Source organism: Toxorhynchites rutilus, chromosome 3 (assembly GCF_029784135.1).
Source record: "Toxorhynchites rutilus septentrionalis strain SRP chromosome 3, ASM2978413v1, whole genome shotgun sequence".
NCBI classification, from domain to species: Eukaryota; Metazoa; Arthropoda; class Insecta; order Diptera; family Culicidae; genus Toxorhynchites; species Toxorhynchites rutilus.
In genome coordinates, this window is record NC_073746.1 from 74,263,128 (window position 1) to 74,286,576 (window position 23,449).

Sequence of the window (23,449 nt, forward strand, 5' to 3'; positions counted from 1 at the left end):
TGTAAATAGATTTTGGCGGACACGATTACTGCTCCCACAAGTCCCATGGGATCGAACAACCTGGACATTTCGGAAAGTGCTATCCTTTTCGTGATTAGTATTGAGGGTGAAAGTAGTGGAACCTTGAATCCAAAAGAATGAATTAGTGGATGCCAAAGTAATCCGAAGGTTTTTACCGAGCTAGATTTGTTGTTGAATTAGTTGCTTACAGCTTTCGATCGTTCTATCTTTATCGTCATCTCCAGCCAAACAATCGTCAACATAGAAGGATTTCTTAAGTAGTCGAGCTGCAAACGGAAAATGATCCTGTTCGTCATCTGCGAGTTGGTTCAAGCAACGGGTGGCGAGGAATGGTGCGCATGCTGTACCGTAGGTAACGGTTTTAAGTTGGTAGGTCTTTACTCATGATTCACTCTGAGATTTCCTCCAAAATATTTGTTGCAGCGTGCGATCTAGCTTGTGCACCCTGATTTGTCGATACATTTTTTCGACATCAGCTGTAACAACGAAAATTTAAGCTTGTGGCGAGAAGAGGTGACTGAACTGTCGGACCGATGTAGCAAATATCGTTGAGCGACAGATTGCTTGTTGATTTACACGAACCATCAAAAACGACTCGGGTCTTCGTCGTTGAACTATCAGGTCGCAATATAGTGTGGTGAGGTAGATAGAAATGGAGAATAGACGGTTCTGGCTCGACTGTTTCCATGTGTCCAAGCGACTGATATTCGTCCATGAATTTACAGAAGTCAGAATGTAGCGTGGGATTAATGCATGGGCAACCGGTGATGACTCTCCAAGTTCGGATAACATTTCTTCACGAATCGGCAACCGCACTTCGTACCGACCGTCAGGGGCTCTGGAATGGGTTCTCTGGCAGTGATTTTCGCAGTGTTGTTCCTCCAGGGATAATGCCTTACCATCATCAAAACTTTCGGTCTCCCAAAATTTCTGTACTGCAGCAGCGAGATTATCGATAGTGATCGCTGCGTTGCAAACAGTTATTTTAACTGGCGATTGGTTTGCGTGATCGCCTGCGACAGCATACCGAAATACTGTTTTGCTTAGTATTGGAAGCTGAGGACCCAAACAAATTTGTTCGTTTTTCAATAGCGTGAAAACCCATTGCAATAGTTCACCAACTTGAACAGCCGATGTTCCAACGTTTATATGCAACAATGTTTGATGGCGCTGGTTGCACGTCCGACAAGAGCTTGAAGGGCAGTCCTTCACCAGATGCGAAGACCTCAAACAGACCATGCCTTTTAGGTATACTGAAGCGTTGTTTCGGTTGTAACTGCTCAAATTCGTCGTGTTCCGAAGATGATCTTTATTATACTGGAAGCTGAATTGGTACCGGATACAATTAATTATCTCCCTTGAGGTTTATAAATTTTCTTGATTATTCGGCGATTTATCTCGGGAGAGTAAATGTTTAGTGGGAGTAGCTTCTGTTGTAATATTTAACTATTGAAATATTTCCCTCGCAGTGTAATCTAGTACCACAATGTGATTTTAAATTGGAAATAGGGTTTACAATATATCGAATAATTTAGTTTCTAATGGGCTACCGCAACAGTACTGTATCAAAGCGTACTGAACTGTCTATTGAAAATTTGAACGTAAACACAGCTTATATTAGACTTAGTTAGACTTGGTTGAAGTCGGGGTAATAACGAGCCATTCCAGCAAAACTACTTTCTTGATCCTTGCTTCACTGTTTGGTTTCCATGCTTGTATGAAGAGCAGCATTGTACCACTCAAACGTGAACGTGAAAAATCAATGAATACCTCAATTCGAAGCGGTACGCTTCAGTTACAGCTCATTTCGATAGAAAAGCTTCGATTCAGGTCCTTTTAGTTTTCCCGTATCTTTTGGAATTTACCAAGGTACTGGGTATAATGTTATCATTAACACAATGGGTATGCCTAGTTTTAAATTGAAATAGTAAAAAACAACTGGTGTGGACAGAGTTTATTATGAAAGTTTATTATGAAACATGAGAATGGTTATTTGATGCAATTTTTATTTGAACTTGATAACACTTTTTCCCTAGCCCCCAGTATGCAGCTATTCCATGTCAAACCGATATAGTGGTTCTCAGATTTTCGTGAAAAGTGGCATATTTAATCTTCATCGCAAAATATTAGACCCTTTTTTTTCATTATGGTGCCCATTTTCATTTAAGGTGGTCCGAAAATCAGTTTTTTCGCCTTTTTCCCGAAACTGATTTTTTTTTTCTAAAATTCCATAACTTTTGAACTACTGAACCGATTCAGATGATCGATACATTAAATTGTTTTCATGGCTTTGGACTAGAAGGTGCTATATTTTTTAAATATTTTTTCTTGAAAGCTGAGAATTTTTTACATAATATATCCAAAAATCAGATATGTGATTTTTTTCGTTCTTGAAATATGATTTTTTTAATTTAAGCGATGATTACAAATATTACATTTTTCCTCCTTTTTCCAAGAAAGACTTTTTTGAGAAAATCATAACTTTTGAACTTCTGGACCAATTTAAATGACCGATACATCGAATTGAAGCCAATAATATTGTCTTCTTTGAAAAAAAATGTTGCATTTCGAAATCAATTAGATTTTTTTTAGTAATTATTGATTGTGATAGTATTTCAAAGTTTTCTCGGTTAAAGATAGAGGGCGCTAAATTTTTTTATATTTTTTCTTTTCTACATAACATATTCAGAAATCAAAGATGTGTCTGTTTTAGTTTTTAAGTTATGATTCTTCAAATTTAACTTGTTTTCATTATTCGTCAAATATTCCTATGCAACTAGACTAGATCTATGGGACTAGAGTCCAATTTCTTCGCAATTTTAATATTGTTAATATCATTGGCTTCAATTTTATATATTGACTATCTGAATCGGTCAAGTAGTTCAAAAGTTATGAAAATAAGAAAATGTCATTTTTGAAAGAAAGGCAAAAAATTATTTTTCTAGCCAACGGTTGACTTTGATTTGGTATCAGTTGACTACAGGAGCTGATGATTCGGCCGGCTAGTGATGAGAACACTTGTAATACTAACCTCGAGCCAACCGCGGGTAATCGGTTACATATTATTAACATAGACGATAAGAAAAATTGTCAAAATATTGAACTCCCGGCCCCGCCAGGCTAACGCCATACGAGCCTTGATAAAAATATATATTTATACTTTGAAAAATAACAACTTAGAAACGAATAAAATCACATCTCTGATTTTTGGATATGTTATGTAAAAAATTCACAGCTTTCAAGAAAAAAAAATATGAAAAAATATAGCGCCTTCTAGTCCAAAGCCATGAAAACATCAAAAATAAAATACATTCAATGATTACGAAAACAAAAATTCAACTTTTTAACAAGTGTAATAGACGAATTTCATGCCACCTCGACTGGCCGTTGGCAGCACCATCTCAGGTAGCAGTAAAACGTTGTGGGTGTAAAGACATGGGTCATTTAAGCAACTTTGCATACTTGAAATATTCGAAAAATAATTAGACAACTTTTTGGAAAAAGCCAAAAATTTTTTCTTAATTTTTTACAAAAATTTATTACTTAAAATCTATGATACCTACGAAATTCTTGTCAAAGGATAAAATGTAGGAAATCTCTGACCAACTTTTTGTAGATCTTATAGTTTTTAAGTCAAGATTTTTCGAAAAAAACGTTGAAAAAACTTAATATTAAGAAAAGAAAAAGTGTGGAATGGAACGTAGGAATTTATTTTGGAAAAAAAATTCTTTGAAAAAAAAATATTTTGAAAATTGAAATTCATTTTTCTCGAAAACATATGCTCTTAAAATTCTGAAAAAAAAGATAGAAATAGCCCTTGAAATGTCCAACAAGTTTTCCATACATCGGACGATGGGCACATTTACATGGAAAGAGTTGTTCGAACAACAACTTTTTAATTTTTTTTTCTTTGAAAAAATACTAATAGTATTTAATCCGTAACATTTGTATGTATAAATTATCGCTATTTACATGCTCTACTAACTTTTCTCTATTTAGAAATATGTCAAGAACATGTCAAACGTGAGAATTTACACACAAAAATATTACGAGCAAAACATATTTTTTTTCAGGAGTCTTCATACAAAAATGACTTATATTCTAAGAACTATAAAACTATAAATCTACTAAACATGAAAAAGTTGTTGTTCGAAAAACTTTTTCCCTGTAAAAGTGCCCATCTTCCGATGTATGGACGACTTGTTTGAAATTGTAGGGGCTATTCATATATATATTTTTGGGAATTTTAAAAAATACATTTTTGAGAGAAATGAATTTTAATTTAAAAAAAAACTTTTTTGTCAGCAAAATTTTTTTACAACAAATTTTTGGTATGTTTTTGTGAAAATTTAAACAATTTCCTACATTTCATAAATTTTTGTAAAAAATAGAGAAAAAAAATGTTTTTTTCCAAAAAGTAGTCTAATTATTTTTCGAATATTTCAAGTATGCAAAGTTGCTTAAATGACCCTTGTATTTACACCCACAACAATGCACTACTATCTGAGATGGTGCTGCCAACTCCTAAGACGAGTAGGCTTGAAATTTTCAATATTTTTCTTGAAAAACAAACCAACTAATTGTCTTTAAATTGATACGTCGATCAGCCAAATCGGTGCAGTAGTTCAAAAGATGAATTTTTGAAAAAAGTGATTTTTGGAAAAAGGCGAAAAAATTGATTTTCCGGACCACCCTAAAATGGAAATTAGCACCCTAATGAAAAAAATACGGGTCTAATTTGTTGCGATAAAGAACAAATCTACCACTTTTCACGAAAGTCTGAAAACCACTATATCGGTTTCACATGGAATGGATGTATGTATATCTGGACTACTTCATTAGGAATCAAAATGAACTCAGTTACGGTCACAGTTTTCTATCAAGTAAATATTATAAACAAGCTCAAAATGTACAATATTGTAGATAATAGTGCCCAAAACATGACCACCTCGTTGGCGTTTAACTATGAAAATATCTTATGAAATTCTATTTGTTTATCATCTCGACTACAGTGGTGGAAAAATATTTAGAGGATTTTTTTTTAATATTCGGTTATTTAGTTCAATGTTTTCAAACTCAAAATGTTATTATCTACCTGATATAGTGAACATGATAAAGTACATTGCGTTTTATTCATAAATCGATGATAGTTCTAGAACAGGGTTTCTCAAAGTGGTCGATATCGACCCCCTGGGGTCGATTTTGGTTTCCCAGGGGTCGACAGAGAAAGAAATTGATTTTGGGGGTCGACGGGGTCTAGATATCGACCCCTATAAAATAACACAAGTTCTTATCCAAGTTATATTTAAGATGCTCCATAAGTTATGTTACTCGAACCACCCTGTTATAAAAATGACCAGGGTTGCCACATTTGATCCGGTAGAATTTTCTGAATAAATCTGTATATCTGAATTTTTAGTAAAAAAACATCTATATCAAAAAACTAACGGAAAAAATGGAAAAAGGTTTATTTTCATTTTGAATTTATTTTGTCTTATTTTAGTCGCATAAATATTCATATAATATTAAGTCGTATCAATACAACAAAATAAATCATAAAAAAAAGTTTTCTTGTGTGATGTTTCTAGATAGTTTTGTTGAACTTTGCTTTTATTAAATTCTCGGCCAATTTCATCCTTGACGCTCCTCTCTGAGCCGATACATAATTCTTTGCTTTCAAAATTGAATCCATCATTGTGGAAGCCAACCGATTTCAGAACTTTGTTTTGTTGGCATTGTGAAGCGAGAATATTCACTCAACACACGCTGATGAATGTGGAATTATCAAGAAGTGTCCAAAAACATCCTGAGCAGGAATGGAGAATTTTATAAGTCAAGGTACATATCTTCATGACTTAAAGATAAAAAAAACAAAGTTTATTAGTAAGAAGGTAGGCAGAGAAAATGAACTGTAATTAATTTAACATTTAAATTTGAATTTGAAAAAATATTTTTAAATTCTGTATCTTTGCAGAAAATCTGTAATTCTGTATATACTGATTCTGTATCTAAAATTTGGCGAAAAATCTGTAAAATACAAAATACTTCATATGTGTGGCAATCATGAGAATGACTAATATCCAAGTAGAAAATATTATTGCTGTAATTTTAAAAACTCAACAAGACGATGAGTGTGCACAAGATGAATATAAAAAAGTACAAAAAGTACAAGATGAAAAATTCGGCAAGTAAAAAAACGTGAACAGGTTCGTTTAAGATAATGTGTTTGAGCGCACGAGGTCTCCAGGCATGTTTAACATTTCGCTGTATTTTAAACATATACGCGATTTAACACGAAGAAAGTCATCATCAAATTCATTTCCAAACATGCTCTCTATATTTTACTGTATAACAAGCTTGTCCTTACGTTGCAAGTTTATATGCGTTTTGAAATGCGTTGGAGCTTGAATGATAATGTATTCATCTTCTAATTTAATTCAAGAGATTATAAGGTATTCACATAGCTAAATGAAGTGAACTAGAATAAAGTGATTGATTTTTTTTTATCATTTCAGGAAACTTGAGATGGGTCGCGAAAAGGGAAAAATGCTATCCAATTTATTATAGACCAATATATTTTCTCTACAGCTGAATGAGTCTACATTACCCAGCAATTAAACGTTGTTGTTTGGGTATGTTCTATGTATCAAAGATGAAAACATGTGCCAAGAAATTATTTTTGCTACATATATGAAGACTGATACCAGAGGAGAATCGATCGGTTTTTTTACCGAAAAAGCTATTCCATGGAAGAACATTGAGACTGATGGTACACCATCAACGGTTGGTCGTCATCGTGGTTTTACAGCTCACTCAAAGTTACAATTGCGTAAGGTACTGGCCATTCACTGCGTGATTCACAGACAGCATTCAGTAGCAAAAAATCTGAGCCCTAGATAGCTTCAGTCTTTACTATATGTTATGAATGCTATCAAAAACCTTCGAAGCATTTATTTAAACACTCGATCATTTGCTCAGCTATATGAGAAAAACGAGGAAATCTTTACTCGGCTAATTCTACACACTGGAGTTCGCTGACCACCAAAGGTCTTTCGCATAGTAAGTTTTCCATCTTTTTTGAATCTGTGTTTCAGCTGCAGGGTGACGATTTCAACTTGATTGAAACAATATTTATAATATCGGCCCTTTTGCAAAAACTTTCAAAACAAAATTTCAGCAGAGGAGAATATTCACAGTTTCCGCATTTGTCAAAATTATCACAAAAACTTCAAGACCATGTTATATTATCATATGTCTCTCAGTTGGACGCATTACGCAAGAATTTTACTAAAATGTTTTTAGATCTTCAAAATTAATAAATAAAAAAAATTAAAAAATTAAAAACAATAAATCAGTGCTATATCACATCCATGAAATGAGCCAAGGTGATAATGCAAGCAAAGTTCATTATCATTAGTACAGATGAGGCAGGAGTACAACCAAGGTTGTCATATGTTCTAGTTATAACGAAACATTGAAAAACAGTATCCTACGATGTGAGATATTGCTGAAAAATACCTTCTCGTTTTTCCATCATCATACTTTGTCGAAAAAGGCTTAATTATGGTTACAAACTACACGAAACCGAAGGAACCATTTGAAAATCAACGAACGCGGAGATTTAGGGCCTTAACCAACCAATATTGAACCGTATTTTGATATTTTGATAGCTGTGGATAGATTGGTTTGCGATTAGAATATAGTTTGTGAATAATTTGTATTAATAATTATTTATTACACTTGATATTTACTAAATTTTATCGCTTTTTTTTTTGAGTATGATAAGAAAATATTTTTTTCTGTATTATAGTTACCTTCAACACTTATGGTTTTCAAATTAATAATTATTCAGTAAGAAAAAAAACTAAAGATAGGATTTTCAAAGAAATTTGGCTAAGGGGGTCTAAGGTATGACTTAATTTTGGAAAAGAGGTCTCTTGCTCAAAACAGTTTGAGAACCCCTGTTCTAGAATAACGAAAGATAGTAGGAAAACATGATGGAAATAATTATGAAAGTACCTTTTTGTTGTACATATATACCTCAAAGGGTTTTATTTGAAAACATTAATATTATATAACGCCTCCACTTTTTTCAAGACTTCAATCAATCGATTTTGCATCGAACTAGCAAGACTTCTTAGAACTCCTTCGTCGATTTTCCACCATTCCACCTTTATGGTTTGTTTCAGTTGTGAGAAATTCTGAAATTGACGTCCCATACGATAAATGTTTCAGGACATAATTCCCCAGGGTTTCTCAATCGGATTGAGATCTGGTAAGATAACAGCTCAATCCAAAACAACGATATTGTAATTGGATTGCTTAGTGTGCCTGGATGCGTGGATTGAAGCATCATCTTACTGAAAAATACAAAATTCACGAACAAGCTCTTCTGCAGCATCAATTATAACTTCTTCCAGCCTGTCTATGTAGTATTTTTTGTTCCTCTTGTTCGAAACATAAACAATTGGTAGTTTATCATATCAGCAAAATGTGCTCCAAACCTTCACCGATCCTCCTACGAAAATCCGACTCATTCTAACCTCATTACGATTACGCAAACCATGCCAATAATGCTGGAACCCATCTGGAATATCCAAATTAAATTTAATGATTTTTTTTGGAAAAAAAATATTTTGTTTGTACCACACGCGATATGTTTTCGAACAAATTCTTCTCGAATCTTTTCATGATGTTCGGTCAAACGAGGTTTTGATTGTCTTTTCTTCCAAACGGCAAACTCGCTCTCCTGCAAAATGTAACGTCATGCAGTTACGGGAAGCTGTAGTTTGGCTTTCGTTCCTGTAGAATTCATTTACTGTCAGGTTGCTTCTCGAAGAATTTCTGTACGATTTCGTTTTGAGATGATAGCTTTTCGGCCAGAGTGACGTTTTTGCCATAATTATCACCAAGTTTCACGAAATTGTCAGTAAAGGAACTGGTACAAATTTGGTACCCCATTTTGTTTTTTGGACATAGCTTTTGGCCAATGCTCGGAATTTCTTCATATTACGTCAGTTTATGAAGGGATCTATTGCGGACATTTCCCCGCAAACCGATTTCAAAATTCTTGATTTGGCTAGGAGCTTTGACCATAGAAGTGAAACAACTCAAATTCGAGTACCCGAGATGCCTGGGTATAAATTTGGAACCCCATTTTTTCATTTTTTCAAATTAAAAGAATCGTCCTGAAATAACTGAAAAATGCTTTTTTTTTGACATTTTCATACAAAATAGAAGTGAAGTACACAAGTACAAGTACATCTTACGTAAATTAACTCAACTTTGACGAAAAAGCATGCAGTTTCATAAAACAAAGATGAACAAAAAATGATTTTTTCAAGTGAACAAATTTCATCTCGATTTATTTCTAACTAAAAAAATAAAGTAAAGTAAAATTTTGCTGCATGGACATGCAATACTTAGCATAGTATATCATTAACACTATGTTTACATTGGGGTGCCAAATTATCCGCACACCGAATTTTCACTTTGAAATGAAATCTATGAAATTTGTGATTGACATCTCGATACACTTACTCGAATTCGTTAAAGAACATCGATTTCTAGATCCAAATCAACTTTAATTTTTAAAATCGGCTCACTATTCGATTTTTAATGATTTTTCAAAAGACACACATGAAATATTTTCGAGATTTCAAAAACAACAAAACTTTTTCTTTAAAAAACACAGATATTTTGGGTTTTCGGCATCTGACGTTCGTTACTACATTACTAGAACATTTTTTCTTTTATTCACCACCAGAGTACGCTCATTACCGCCGGAGTGGGTGAACGATTCATTTTTTTTGGCGACTCGCCTGTTGCCGAGGTGAATTTCAGGTCGTAATTTTTGCAATTTCATCTACAGCCAGTTGTTTTCCACAAGGCATTTTCAAAAACATACGAAAGCAAACGCAAGTTTACATGAAATAGCAACTAGTATGTGTCAATTATTATATAACATTACCTTTCTTTCGATTTCTAATGGTAAAGAATATTCTCGTTGAAATATCTTTTCTGCTTTTATAATTATTTCCAGCCGAAAATGAGGGTTTACCACTATAACACTTACACAATTACACTAAACGAATCGATTTGTTGCCTAAACTCGTCATCAGAATGGACACATACCACCTGAATGTATTACACACGATAACATAATATTCAGCGGTTCCCGGAATAAATCGCCACAGAAAACGACTGCAACAGAAACCACCGCTTATAAAATGTGTAGTAGGCTATAAATATTGTGGCGCGGTATTGTATTTCAAAACAAGAATTAACCGGGCAAACGTATCGCCCCAGGCAAACGTAACGCCCCGGGCAGACGTATACCGTCCGACGCTCGCTAGAGCTCGGTCGGACATTGCTAAAGGATCGTATCCTATGTTTCAAACTAACCGGGCAATCAGTGGATCCCAGGTTTGCGTGCGAGACACCGCCGCTTCCGACGGCGGGTCGGCGGTGGACTCGGATTGCGTCATCTTGGCGGCATGGGCCGCCTCGATTCCTTATCCTCGCCAAATGGGGACTTCGTCCCCATTACATTGTCCTCAGAATAAATTTCGAAAAACGAGAACAAGAGAATAAATTTATAATAGAAATGTGAGGCACATGATGTTTTTCCCGCGCCAAATATTTCTAGCCTACTACACTTTTTCTAAGCGGTTGTTTCTGTTGCAGTTGTTTACTGTGGCGATTTATTCCGGTCACCATATTCAGCACACGAGTCGAGATGAAGAATAGAAGGTGGGAAGATTCACGGGTTTTGGTTGTGTTAAATTTTGATTGTGTTAGTAGCCAGGAAGATAGGAAGTTCACATACCAGGCATACCAGTCAGTTACTCAAATGGTACAAAATTGAATGTGTCATCGAATAACGTTGAAAGAGGATATACAAAAGCTAATTACAAATTTCCAATTCATATTTTTCGCATTATGGAAAAAATCAGAACATATCACGAACTAAAATGTTTAATTTTTTCTTTGATTTCAGAAATAGTATTCTAATGTCTACTATGTATGGATTCAAGAGTAACTTCATGGAAGTTTGACTTTTGTCAGCAATTGTAATTACTTTTTCACAATTAGGGTGCTGAAAACTTCAGTCGTCTAAAACTAAGACGCAAGCGGAAAACTTTTTGTCTCAATCTAAGGGTGCTCATACACTGTTTGACCGAAGCCAAATATTTGACTCTTTTTGACAGATAAAATTTGGTCAACGTGTACTGATCAAATATTTTCGACACAAAACACGACGAGCAAATATTTAGTACTTCTTTGCTTAAACTTTTTTAGACCAATTTGTCAAACAATGTACTGACGTACGTTAAATATTTCAATCAAATATTTGGTATTTTTGATGTTTGGCATTGTTTACCAATGTTGATAATTGAAAAATGGCAAACAAAGTGGCAAGTGGCAAATAAAACTGCCTAAAGCGATGCCAGATCTTTTTATTTTAACTTATTGTTGAAAAATCTGTGATAATCTGTGTATCGTGTATTTTCTACCTAAATTACTCAGCTGAGATTGTAATTCCTCTAATTCCAACTACCCCATTGAAATTAATCAATGAATGTTAGGCCTAAGAATTATTAAAAATTGGTGCAGCACATATTATTCTGTATATCTGGCATTCATGCTCGATAGTAAACATTAGTTCTATATTTCGCAATATGGCAGGAAGGTATGTTCGTAATTTTCTCTATAAGTTTATTTTCTTATTCAAGATTAACTTCTCGTTAGTGGATGCGATCGAGTAGTCCATTAAGAAGGGCAAGGGAACCGAACAAGCGTGGGCTGCACGCATCATGTTTGTGATCCAGCTCGAGAAAGTCAACGATATTAACGAGCTGATCAAGGTGCTGAAGCCGGTTCTGTTAGCGGTCGCACACGATACCGCCGTCTAGCAGGATGTGCGGACCAAGTGCTGTATGGTTTAGGGTTTGCTCAATTTCCATGGTTCGGATGATATTGGAGACTTGCTGTACCTGGTGAAGAGCTTCGAAGGAATCTTATCCAGCAGGTATTGCAAAAGAGACGTTCGAGCGGTTCCAATGCCGCTGCCGTTCACAGTTACGCTCTCAGCGCTCGGGTCCTACTTCTCACGCTAGTTCCCTCGGGGGATTACTACAGAGTTCCCAGTTTGACGTAAGAATGACTGCCGGGGAAACCACCGCACTCATCATGGATAGTAGCAGCTTTCACGATGACGGCTTCCTTCGCGAAGAACTCTCCGATTTGATCGAAGCCACAAGGAAGTTGGCCACCGATGCCCACAAGTATCGCGCTTAACCTGACCGCAAGGTGCAGCGTGCGACCTTTCGCGACGTCCACCGCTATCTGGAGGAAAACATCTTGCCGGAGATTTGCATCAAGTTCGGCAAGAAAACTGCTGCTGGGCATGTGGTCTCTCCACTAGAGATGGGCAAACCGTTCATGAACTGATCAAAAGAACGAGTTCACCCAAAAGAGTGAACGAACTGCCGTTCTTTTTTGCTGGGCAACAGTTCATATGAACTGTATACCCAGTTCAGAACGAACTGTGTACGGTGAATGATGAACTGATGATACAGTTCAGAACGAACTGACCGCTGGCAGAACTGTGCATGCAGTTCAGAACGAACTGTGTACAATAAGCGGTGCGTAAGAGGAAAGAAAACGAACGAGTGATAGATGAATGGTGCTGCAAGGTAAATAGTTCTCAAATTAACGAATGGAAACAAACGATAGCCCCATGAAACAACAAAAATAATATGTCGGTATTGTCGCTTCATAAAAAACGCTTGTTGCGTTTTTTATGTTGCGTTCAGGATACGATGGTTTTAAATTGGATTGTTAAATTATTTATTAAATTTCATATTTTGGAGTTCAGGGTATTTATTTCAGTAAGTTGTTATGCCAATCTACCTCACTTATAAAATATAGTTGAAAGCTGAAAGTTGATTTAAACAGTCTTGCTAAACAGTAAAATTCGCGTCGCTAATATGAAATATGTTTTATATTATATCATATTGTGCTCGATAATTTTGAGATGGACGTTCGCGGTTTGGGTACAGTTTTGCTATAGCATTTATTGCAATACATCGTAAGCAAAGCAGCACAATGCTAGTTCATGCTGAAAATAATGAATAACGACTCAAACAAAATTCAAATTTCAAAATCAAAGTTTGATTTTCTATTGTGCTAAGTTATTTCTAACAAATATCGGTCATATCCCGCCACTGTACAAAAGAGTGAGTGAACTGCTCAAAAGAACTAGTTCACTTAAGTGAACGGTTGGTCACTGAACGGTTCATTAAAGTGAACCGTTTTGCCCACCTCTACTCTCCACTATAAGTAAATCTGTCTCCGGAACGCGCTGGATTTCGGAATGAACGTGCATCTGTCGGAGATCGGCTTTCTGTGAGATGTGCTGCTGCTGGGGATCCGATTGGACGACGTCCAGGGCAACACCAGAATGGGCAAGGCGAAAAAAAAGTTCATGCTGCCTTCAAGATGCGCACAATCACCAGCCGGCCGTGACAAGCGTTCGGCCGTTATCAATTAAACCTGGGTCGATATGTGTATGTGTATATGTATATATGTACATAGGTGTGCGATAGTTTTTTTTTTATAATAATCATCTCTATCCGAAAGAACACAATGTAATAAATTAAATTTGAATAATAAAAATAAAAATTTCTTGGATATATGATTAGTACAAAGTACACAGAAATAGAGGCTCAGAACAAAATAAATATATTTTCACAGACTCATTCTTCATGGCTATGAAAAAAGCATTTCGGTACCTTGGGAACAATATGGGACACAGTTGTTCTCGGGATTTTAAAAAGATACTGTCATGACGTGAAACTGTCTCCAGTTGCCAAAAATCTTAATGTCAATGCACATCGCTTTCCGCATTTGCGTATTCTCTTTTTCAATTAAGAGTGTAACCAAAGAAGATAATCGAAATCTTCAAACTCCTTACGAAAGAAGTTCTTTCATATCTGTGCATACTCATTTCGTAGATCTCGGGCCAGTTCACGTGAAATCGCGTTTCGCGCTTTTTGATCCACTCGTTCATTCACATGCTGCGTTTATGGACCCCTTTCGTTTTTTCTGATCCTTTGCAATTATCCTAAGTGCAGCAGCTAGGACAACTGCCCTAGCACCATATGACGTCTTCAGTTGCAGTAGCCATTTTCACTTAAACATATTTTGACAGCGACATGACGACAATGCGTCAATGACAGCGGACGCACACAAAATATTATCCGACTCGACGAACAGTGTACTATGTGATAACCGTGTTTGTCATTCATTCCAAATAGCTGTATTTCGCCAAATAGTTTTATGTCAAATTTTTGACAAAAACAAATAGGTGTAATTATGGTTGTAAAATATTTTTGTCAAACATGAAATTTGTACTAAATTTTGACTAAATTTTTTCTGTCAAAAAGTGTCAAATATTTGACCTCCAGACAAACAGTGTACGGCCACCTTAAGTTATACGGAGTCAATTAAATTTATTTTTCAAGTTCATTCCCATGAAATAACTTGCAACCTTTTTCCCATGCTCTGTCAAATGTTTATCCGTCAAAGGAACAAAAGATTGTGTAACTCTGACTTTGTTCGTTAACGTTTTTGGTCGACGTAACGAGAAGTAAAATTGAATTGAAATTAAGTTTAGAACACTTCAAAAATATTGAAATTTCAGTTTCTGTTAGAATGTCGGGACCTTATGATTTTGAACGCTAGCATTGATTTAGGGAAAAAAATAGATCGTTCATTTCATTTGCTTATTTTTACTTCTAATAACAACACTTTTCCTATATAGTGGGCTACTATAAGAAAAGTAACATACATAAACAAAATCTGTGACGTCACAGATTTAAAAAATCTTCCCACCTTTCATTTTCCATCTCGCACACGAGTGACCCTGTGAGCGCTACACAGACGCCAGCCTTTATATTTATTTCCACCACTGTATTGATTTAGAGTGCAATAAAACTCACTACTTGATAATACCTCTCACTACTGGATAATACCTTCTTTACATCCCGTTTGAGAATCGCTGCTCTTTGATGCCACTTTGAACCCGGAAACAATGATCGAGTTCACGAAAATCAAATGATTGATCGGAAAAAGCCATCAGTAAGTGGAGCAGGACCTGGCAAGAATCGGTGCAGCCGGGAGTTGGAGAACTGCAGCCATGAATCGGGTTTATTGGCGAAAAAATGTATGATAAAATGAGAATGCTTCCAATTTTCGTTAATTTAAACCGTTTACGAATTGGGCAATCAGAATGTATAGCGAATCAAACGAATATTAGAGAATCTGATTCGATTGGTGTGCAAGTCATTGAAATTAAGTCATATCAAAAGTAGTTTTGACTTTATCTTTGTTCCATAGAATCGTTGCCTGTTTTACGAGTTGAAATACATGCATGTTACGTCAAAACATTCTCCGGATCGTTTCGATTTCATCACATACATATATCGCACAGAACTCAACCGTTAGATGTCGCGTTGATGGGCCCGCTAAAGTCACACGATGCAACGACGATTCGATTTTTTTTAATGACAAATCCAGGTTTGTAAATTGAGTTTAGCCGTTTGGGCAATGAGATAATCGTAAGGTATATAATATTTTGTGTTCCAAAATTTTAGCTATGGGAATCACTCCTTTCAACATTCGCGCGCTGATGATTTACTGCCCAAATCGGATTTCGTGCCACAAGAATCCATCGATTTAATCACAGTTTCGCAGCATCAGATTTCCCTAGTCCATTTTCTTCAGAACGATAACGGAATCCATCCATCCAGTTGAGAGACAAGCGAACCTAAAATTACAGATAAAAAAAATACAGACATTCATGACAAACAAGACTATGGAATCCAAAATGTACCAGCAAGATTGTCTGAAAAAACGTATCATTAAATTGAAGTATCCGTACATTAAAGCTCACAATGGCTCTGTAAAATATGGCTGATTTGACAAGCTTACAAAATAACAGTACAACGCGGTTCTTTATGGGGATTTTTCAATTAATGCGGATTTTTCCTTTCCGCGTAAAAAACATAAGTAATATTTCATATTTTCTTCAACTCACATTTCTCCTTAATGCTCCAGAGCATATGACTGTAATTAGTCCTTGTGACAGAATTTATTGCTTATTAGCTGACCCGGCAAACTTCGCCCGCCCAAAATTTGTTTTTGGTTATCAATACCTTCAAACATTCACGTTTTCTTACGAATTTTCCCTTTTTCCTTCAGAACTTTCCGAAAATTTTCAATTGTCATGTTTGGAGAGGTGTCATACCATCATAGAAACATTTCTCATACCCAAAAACCCTCACATCCCAAATTTTGCTTGATTAGTTTTCGAGTTATGCAGAAATTTGTGTTTCATTTGTATGACAGCCCCCCTTAGAAAGGGGGGGTGGAGAGAATAACCACCATAGAAACATTTATTGAACCACCTTAGAAATGTTTCTTGCCCCCTAAAACCTCCTCATGCCAAATTTGGTTCAGTTTGCTGGATTAGTTCTTGAATTATGCAGAAATTTGTATGGCAATCCCCCCCCCCACCACTCGAAGAGAGGGGAGGAGTGTCTATTCACCATGGAAATGTTTCGTGTCCTTTAAAACATTCGCATGACAAATTTGATTCCATTTGCTTGAATAGTTTTCTAATTATGCAGAAATTGTCTTTCATTTGTATGGCAGTTCCCCCTTAGGAGGGGGGTGGAGTGTCTCACCACCGTAAACACATTTCTTGCACCCTAAAACCTCCACATGCAAAATTTGGTTCCATTTGCTTGATTAATTCTCGTGTAATGCAGAAATTTGTGTTTCATTTGTCAATTTCGCTAGCGCAAACATCAAATGGACTAACAGCACTTGTCACTATGTAATTGTGGAACATATGGGAATTTAATTTTCCGAATTTTCAATTTTCATTCAGAGTTTTCCGAAAATTTTCAATTGTCATGTTTGGTTGAAATATTTTTGGTTTAAATATGTGTAATATTTTTATGGGACCCCCTCTCCATTCCAGAGGAGGGAGGGGTGTCATACCATTATAGAAACATTTCTCATACCCTTCCTAAAACCTCAATATACTTAATTTGGTTCCATTTGCTTCATTAATTCTCGAGTAGTGCAGAAATGCTCCCCCTTAGAGAAGGGGGTGGAGAATCTAACAACCATAGAAACATTTACTGCACCCTTCAACCTCCATATGCCTAATTTGGTTTCATTTGCTTGATTGATTCTCGAGTAATGCAGAAATTTGCGTTTCATTTGTATGGCAGCCCCCCCTCAGAGAGGGGGGAGGGGTCTCAAACTATCACGAAAACCTTCCCCGGCCCCAAAAACTCCTACAAACCAATTTTCATGTCGATCGGTTCAGTAGTTTCCGAGTCCATAAGAATCAGACAGACAGACAGAAACCCATTTTTATATATTAGGCTGTCGAAAAAGTCCTGCGGTATTTCCGCGAGGTGTCGTTGTAAGCGCGTAGTTCTAGTTGTATTCATTGTATCGAGTCATACTATAGCTTGTTGGAAAGGTATTTATATACGCGCTATAATATTGTCCTTGACAGAGTTTTGTTTGGTTAAGTCGTTCGTGAGTTATAGTGTCGCAAATATGGAGCAAAATAAAGAGAAAATCCGACATATTTTATAGTACTACTATGACAAAGGCAAAAATGCATCTCAAGCTGCCAATAAAATTTGTGCAGTTTATGGACCCGATACAGTTCCCATTTCCACCGCACAACGATGGTTTCAACGTTTTCGTTCTGGTGTAGAGGTCGTCGAAGATGCGCCACGCTCCGGAAGGCCTTTCGTCGAAAATTGCGACAAAATCGCTGAATTAGCCGAGAAAGACCGGCATAGTAGCAGCCGTAGCATCGGCCAAGAGCTGGGGATAAGTCATCAAACCGTTATTAACCATTTGAAGAAGCTTGGATTCACAAAGAAGCTCGATGTATGGGTGCCACACACGTTGACGCAAAAAAACATCTTTGGCCGTATCGACGCATGTGAATCGCTGCTGAATCGCAACAAAATCGACCCGTTTCTGAAGCGGATGGTGACTGGCGATGAAAAGTGGGTCACTTACGACGTGAAGCGCAAACGGTCGTGGTTGAAGCCCGCTGAAGCGGCACAGACGGTGGCCAAGCCCTCATTAACGGCCAGGAAGGTTCTGCTGTGTGTTTGGTGGGATTGTCAAGGAATAATCTATTATGAGCTGCTTCCCTATGGCCAAACGCTCAATTCGGACCTGTACTGCCAACAACTGGACCGCTTGAAGGTAGCACTCATGAAGAAGAGGCCATCTTTGATAAACAGAGGCCGCATTGTCTTCCATCAGGACAACGCCAGGCCACACACTTCTTTGGTGACGCGCCAGAAGCTCCGGGAGCTCGGATGGGAGGTACTTTTGCATCCGCCGTATAGTCCGGACCTTGCACCAAGTGACTACCACCTGTTTTTGTCCATGGCGAACGAGCTAGGTAGTCAAAAGTTAGCCACAAAAGAGGCCTGTGAAAATTAGCTATCCGAGATTTTTGACAATAAGGAAGCGAGCTTCTATAACAGGGGTATTATGAAGTTGGCATCTCGTTGGGAACAAGTCATCGAACAAAACGGCGCATATTTGACTTAAAACAGATGATTGTAACTAATTTTATGAACAAATGAAAATTCAAAAAAAATACCGCCTAATATATAGACAAGATAACGGTTAGCATGACTGCTGAAACGCCCAAGAAGTGCATTGTGGATATGGTCGTGAAAAACAGCATCTCGCTGACATTTTTGTTTACATCGATCCAAAGAGCAGAATTGTACTTAACGAGAGCCAAGTAATGATGGCCAAAGAAGCATTCACATTGGAACGGATGAAAGGTTTGTTGTTGACGAAGGTGGATGATGAATCTGTCGGCGAATCTCGATAATCCTGAGTCTTGATCTTCATCAGCGAGCACAGATTTCGATGGTTACCTGAATAAAAATGAAGCAAAACGACGTCACCTCGGAAAAGAGAATAAGAAGGAAAACCTGCTGCTGAACATCTTTTGAAGTGGTATCCTATCTCGTTTGCCAGAGATTGAGGAATATGATTCGTGCAAGAATGAAGTCAGTTTTCTGAGCTCATCGTGGATATTGCACGAACGATTACTGCCATGACACCAACTCAAGTTAGCGTAGAAAGGCTATTTTTCTGCTTTGAAAATTGTGAAGTCAAACCTTCGAGCCTCAATGATGGAAGATTTGGCTGAAGCAATTCTGTTTTCACGAGCATTCTGAATTTTATTTAAAGTCGTTTATTTTCAAATGCTCAGTTACATAAGTTTAAAGAAGACAAACTATAGAGTAATACGGGGCAAAGGTGCGCACCTAACTGTTGTTGTCCAATAGCTCATGAAATAAAAGCAAATGAAATTCCGTTTGCTTACCAAATTGTAACTATGTATTACCTTCGAAACATAGTACAAGCATTTCTCGAGTTGGGTTTGTAATTGGACAAATACCTTTTTTAATACAAAAAGACAAATGCGCACCTTTGCCACATAGTGGGGGCAAAGGTGCGCACTTATTGAATTGAACTTCTGAGATAACTTATACCAAAAATCAATGCTTTATCATCAGAAGCGGGAGAAGCATCATTACTAGAGAGTGTAGGCACCATCCAGTAGGCTGGAGGGGGGTGTTCTATGATTTTTTTTTATGGGTGAGTAGAGTGTTATGATCGAGCATACCACGTGGAAATTTTTGGGAGGGAAGAGACTGACAATATAAGATATTCGAAAATGTCCAACATTTGAAACAGAATTCGTTTTTATTAACAAACTAGCTGACCCGGCGAACTTCGTCCCACCCACAATTGATATATTGATATAAATCATTTCGAACACTCAAGTTCCCACAGAAATTATTTTTATGTACGTAACCTATACTCTCGGTACATAATTTTTTCTTTGACATATAAACCTGATGCAGACTAAGACGCATCAGTCCTGATACTGGCTGTTTAAATCCGTTTCTCCGCTCCGAATTAAATAATGAGGAACGGACACCCGATCATTTTTATTTATATAGATCAAGTTTATAAATTCATAGTTACCTTCACTTGATTTATTTGAAACTCATTCTTTGAAAAAAAACAAATTTATTTGAAGTTTATTGTGAAAACATAAACATAAACGAAACATAACCGTTATTTAATTGAATGCATGATGAAAACAAAAACATTTTTCATTTGAAATTGATTTCGAATTATATTTAAGCAATAGTTTATTTTTATTCCTCATCTTGGATTTCGGTTCTGAGGATTCCGACGCATTGCCTTGGAGCGCTGATGCTTCGTTGTACTGTTGTGAGGTTCGAAGAGACAGACGATGGTTTCTCATGGAACTAGAATCAAAATCTCTTACTGCCTATTTTGCAACTTGGTTGAATTCGTGCTGGAGGTTGTTGGCTTCCGCAAAATCAAACGCCAGACGCCGTAAATCTTTGATAGTCATACCATAGAAAGCTTTGTCCAGTGCCCTGCAGTGGTCCGCCAGATTCTCAGACTGCTCACTCGTAAATACCTATCTGAACCGCCCTAGGTGCTCGCTGACACATCCCAGCAGAAGTAGAAATGTCAATAAAAGAAGATTCGAACCTTAAATAACTTTCTGATATGAGCCTCTTTCTCAGAGCTGATTCAGAAATATCGAAGTCTGCCGCAATCCGACGCTTCAAGAATCTCTCCCAAAGCCTCTGTCGGGCCATTTGAGCATTTCTTCAAATCAGTTTCCTTCTTGTGGGTCCTGTTGAAAATGTGGTTGAAAACACCTTAGAATTTTTTTTCAGAGCAAAACCCTGGTGCGAACTTTCGCACCACAGCCACTGCGCACCTTTGCCCCGCAAGCAATTTTTGAACTAATCGAATTTTTAAAAAAGCTTTCGAAATTTTCCACAAAAACGAATACGCACTATCATCTACTATAGAATGAAGGTTTCCTTGACAGTGTAGTGTCGAACTTTCCAGTTATTTGAGGTAAGTAAATCGTCATCTCCAAAACTGAAAAAAATAGATCAAAACATCGCATAACTCTTTCCACCTCATAACATTTTGTCACTTTCATGAAATGTATCTTTTTTTTGTATGTGTGAGCTACTGGTGTAATAATGTATCAAACGACTACACTGTTGCCGAAATTTTATGCTCCATTGTTTCAAAATGGCTTCTCAAACCAGATAATTCCCCCCCCCCCCATTTGTCATACTTCCGCGTACTTCGGGTATTCGGAAAGCTTCGTATTGAGTCGTCCAGGGTGTCCTCAATTCTTTTCCTTCCCGTTGCATTGTCAGCAGGCCGCAATCTCCGCCCCATCGCCAATACAAATAAATTTATTCGATATCAACCTGATTCCGCAATAATAAATTAGCCACCAGGGCAATCGAATTAATTATTCTGTCCGGGTACAGCTCATTTGAGCCCGCGAAGTTACGCTTCTCATCGCGATCCCGCTTAGGTGGTGGTGGGTGATAAAACGGACCCAATACGGACTCTAGGACTATTTACGAGATTCCCTACCGGAGGCAGAGGTTTACTCGTGTAATGTTGGCGTACTTACACACGGCGCGAGAATGTGGGCGCTGGCGTTTGTGGTCCGCGGCTGCACTTTATTTATTGCACATAAAAAAATTAATGGATGATTTACGGTGACAATTTTATTATCACAAATGCTTTTAAGCCGCTTTTTGAACCATTTAGCTCACTGATCCGAACACGACGACGACGGCGACGACGATTGGGCACAACTGCCCCTCGCCCGACCAGCAATTAGTGAAAGCTTGCAGTCCGTCAGTCGGATGATTCAAGGGTACTTTCCACGCAAGATTGCGCTTCTTCTCGGGCAGTGAACAGGGTGATTGATTTGCACAGAACCCGGCTTTCGACAATTGTGTGGGACTCGATCACGAAACCCCGACCATCTTCCATCTTCCCGCTATCCAAACAACCGGAGACCACACGCAATCCACTGGGCGGCATTTAGCACACGCGCGTCTGATTAATGCTGAAATATGCGAGAGCGGATGAGACTTTCTTCTCTCGAACCTCCGAACGTTTTTGGCGGCGCAGGGATCGTGAAAATGCAGCAACAACCACATCCACATCAATAAAGTGTAGCTTTCGTAGCGCAAATATGGGAAAATGAGTTCATAATAAATCCATAAATCAAAACCACACGCACGCGGCTTCATCGAGGCATTTTTTCAGATCCGGCGCCAGGGACCGTAAAATCGGACTCTTTGTTGATCTTACCCCCAGATTGCGTCTCTGGCAGTAGCCGATTCGACTAAGATTAAGCCATTTGGGAGCGCTTTTAATAAAGATCACCGGGGCCCCACCGAACCATCCGCGACAATTATGCGAAAACGTAAACAGAATCGCCAGAAGTAGACAGGACAGGAGAAGAAAAAAATCACCTCAACAAGGAAGGCAAACGAACGTCATAAATCATGCCTAATCAAACAAGACAATCATTTTTTTCTCTAGTTTCGTCCAAATTGTTTACAAAGTCGTGTTTGAGTAAGAGACCGCGGAGTCAGGTGAAATGCCATGTCGTGAGAGTCATCAAGGGTGCTCACCCGAAAAAGAGACCGCACTTGATCACTTCTTTTTGCTGTTGTTGCTAGTTTTAGTCTATATTTGTAGATTCGAAGAAGATTGATTGGCTTACAGGTTTTTCCATACTGATTCTGTACCTTCGAATGCACATAAATTTGGAAACGAAACAGAGAAACATTCGTAGGGGAACCGCGAGTATTACGGACAGTGGGGGTAATATGGACAGGTAGTTGATTTGTATAGTTACATTTTGAATTTCAGATTTCTGTTAATGAGAACATCTTCTACATGTTATTCTATAATATTCAAGCCACCCTATGGCAATGAATACTGATCAAAAGTGGAAAGGGAAACGAAAACCGAAAATCACACATGATTCCGCGTGTGGATGTAATTTTAGCTGCTTTGATATTAAGCATTTTGAGTGGTTCAATATCAAAATTCAATACGCTAATGGTTATATTTCGGTTTGGGAGTTAACAGAGAAGCGATATTAGGTATGTACGGAAAAGTAAATTCATTTGTGAGTGGAAAATTTACATAATTGAAATAATTACCCTGGTGGGGTAAAACGGACAGTTGTCAGTGGGAGTGCGATGGACTGTGAAAAGTATATTTAATCTGTTCCTAAGGAGTGTCCTACGTCTATAAATGGAAATCAAATCGCCAAATGTGGACTGTTTAGAATCAGACCGAAACCAAAAGCAAAATAGTTGAGAGTCTGTTCGTTCATACTGCTGAAAAGCACGATATCACTTTTAGGTGGATTAATTCAATTTTTTCATCATTCAACGGACATTCG

At 37.3% G+C, this 23,449-nt stretch overlaps 1 pseudogene; it reads left to right on the plus strand.

Annotated features, from left to right (window-relative positions):
- The first annotated feature begins 300 nt into the window (after positions 1 to 300).
- On the plus strand, positions 301 to 13,576 carry LOC129773234 (interferon-related developmental regulator 1-like; annotated as a pseudogene).
- Positions 13,577 to 23,449: the final 9,873 nt, after the last annotated feature.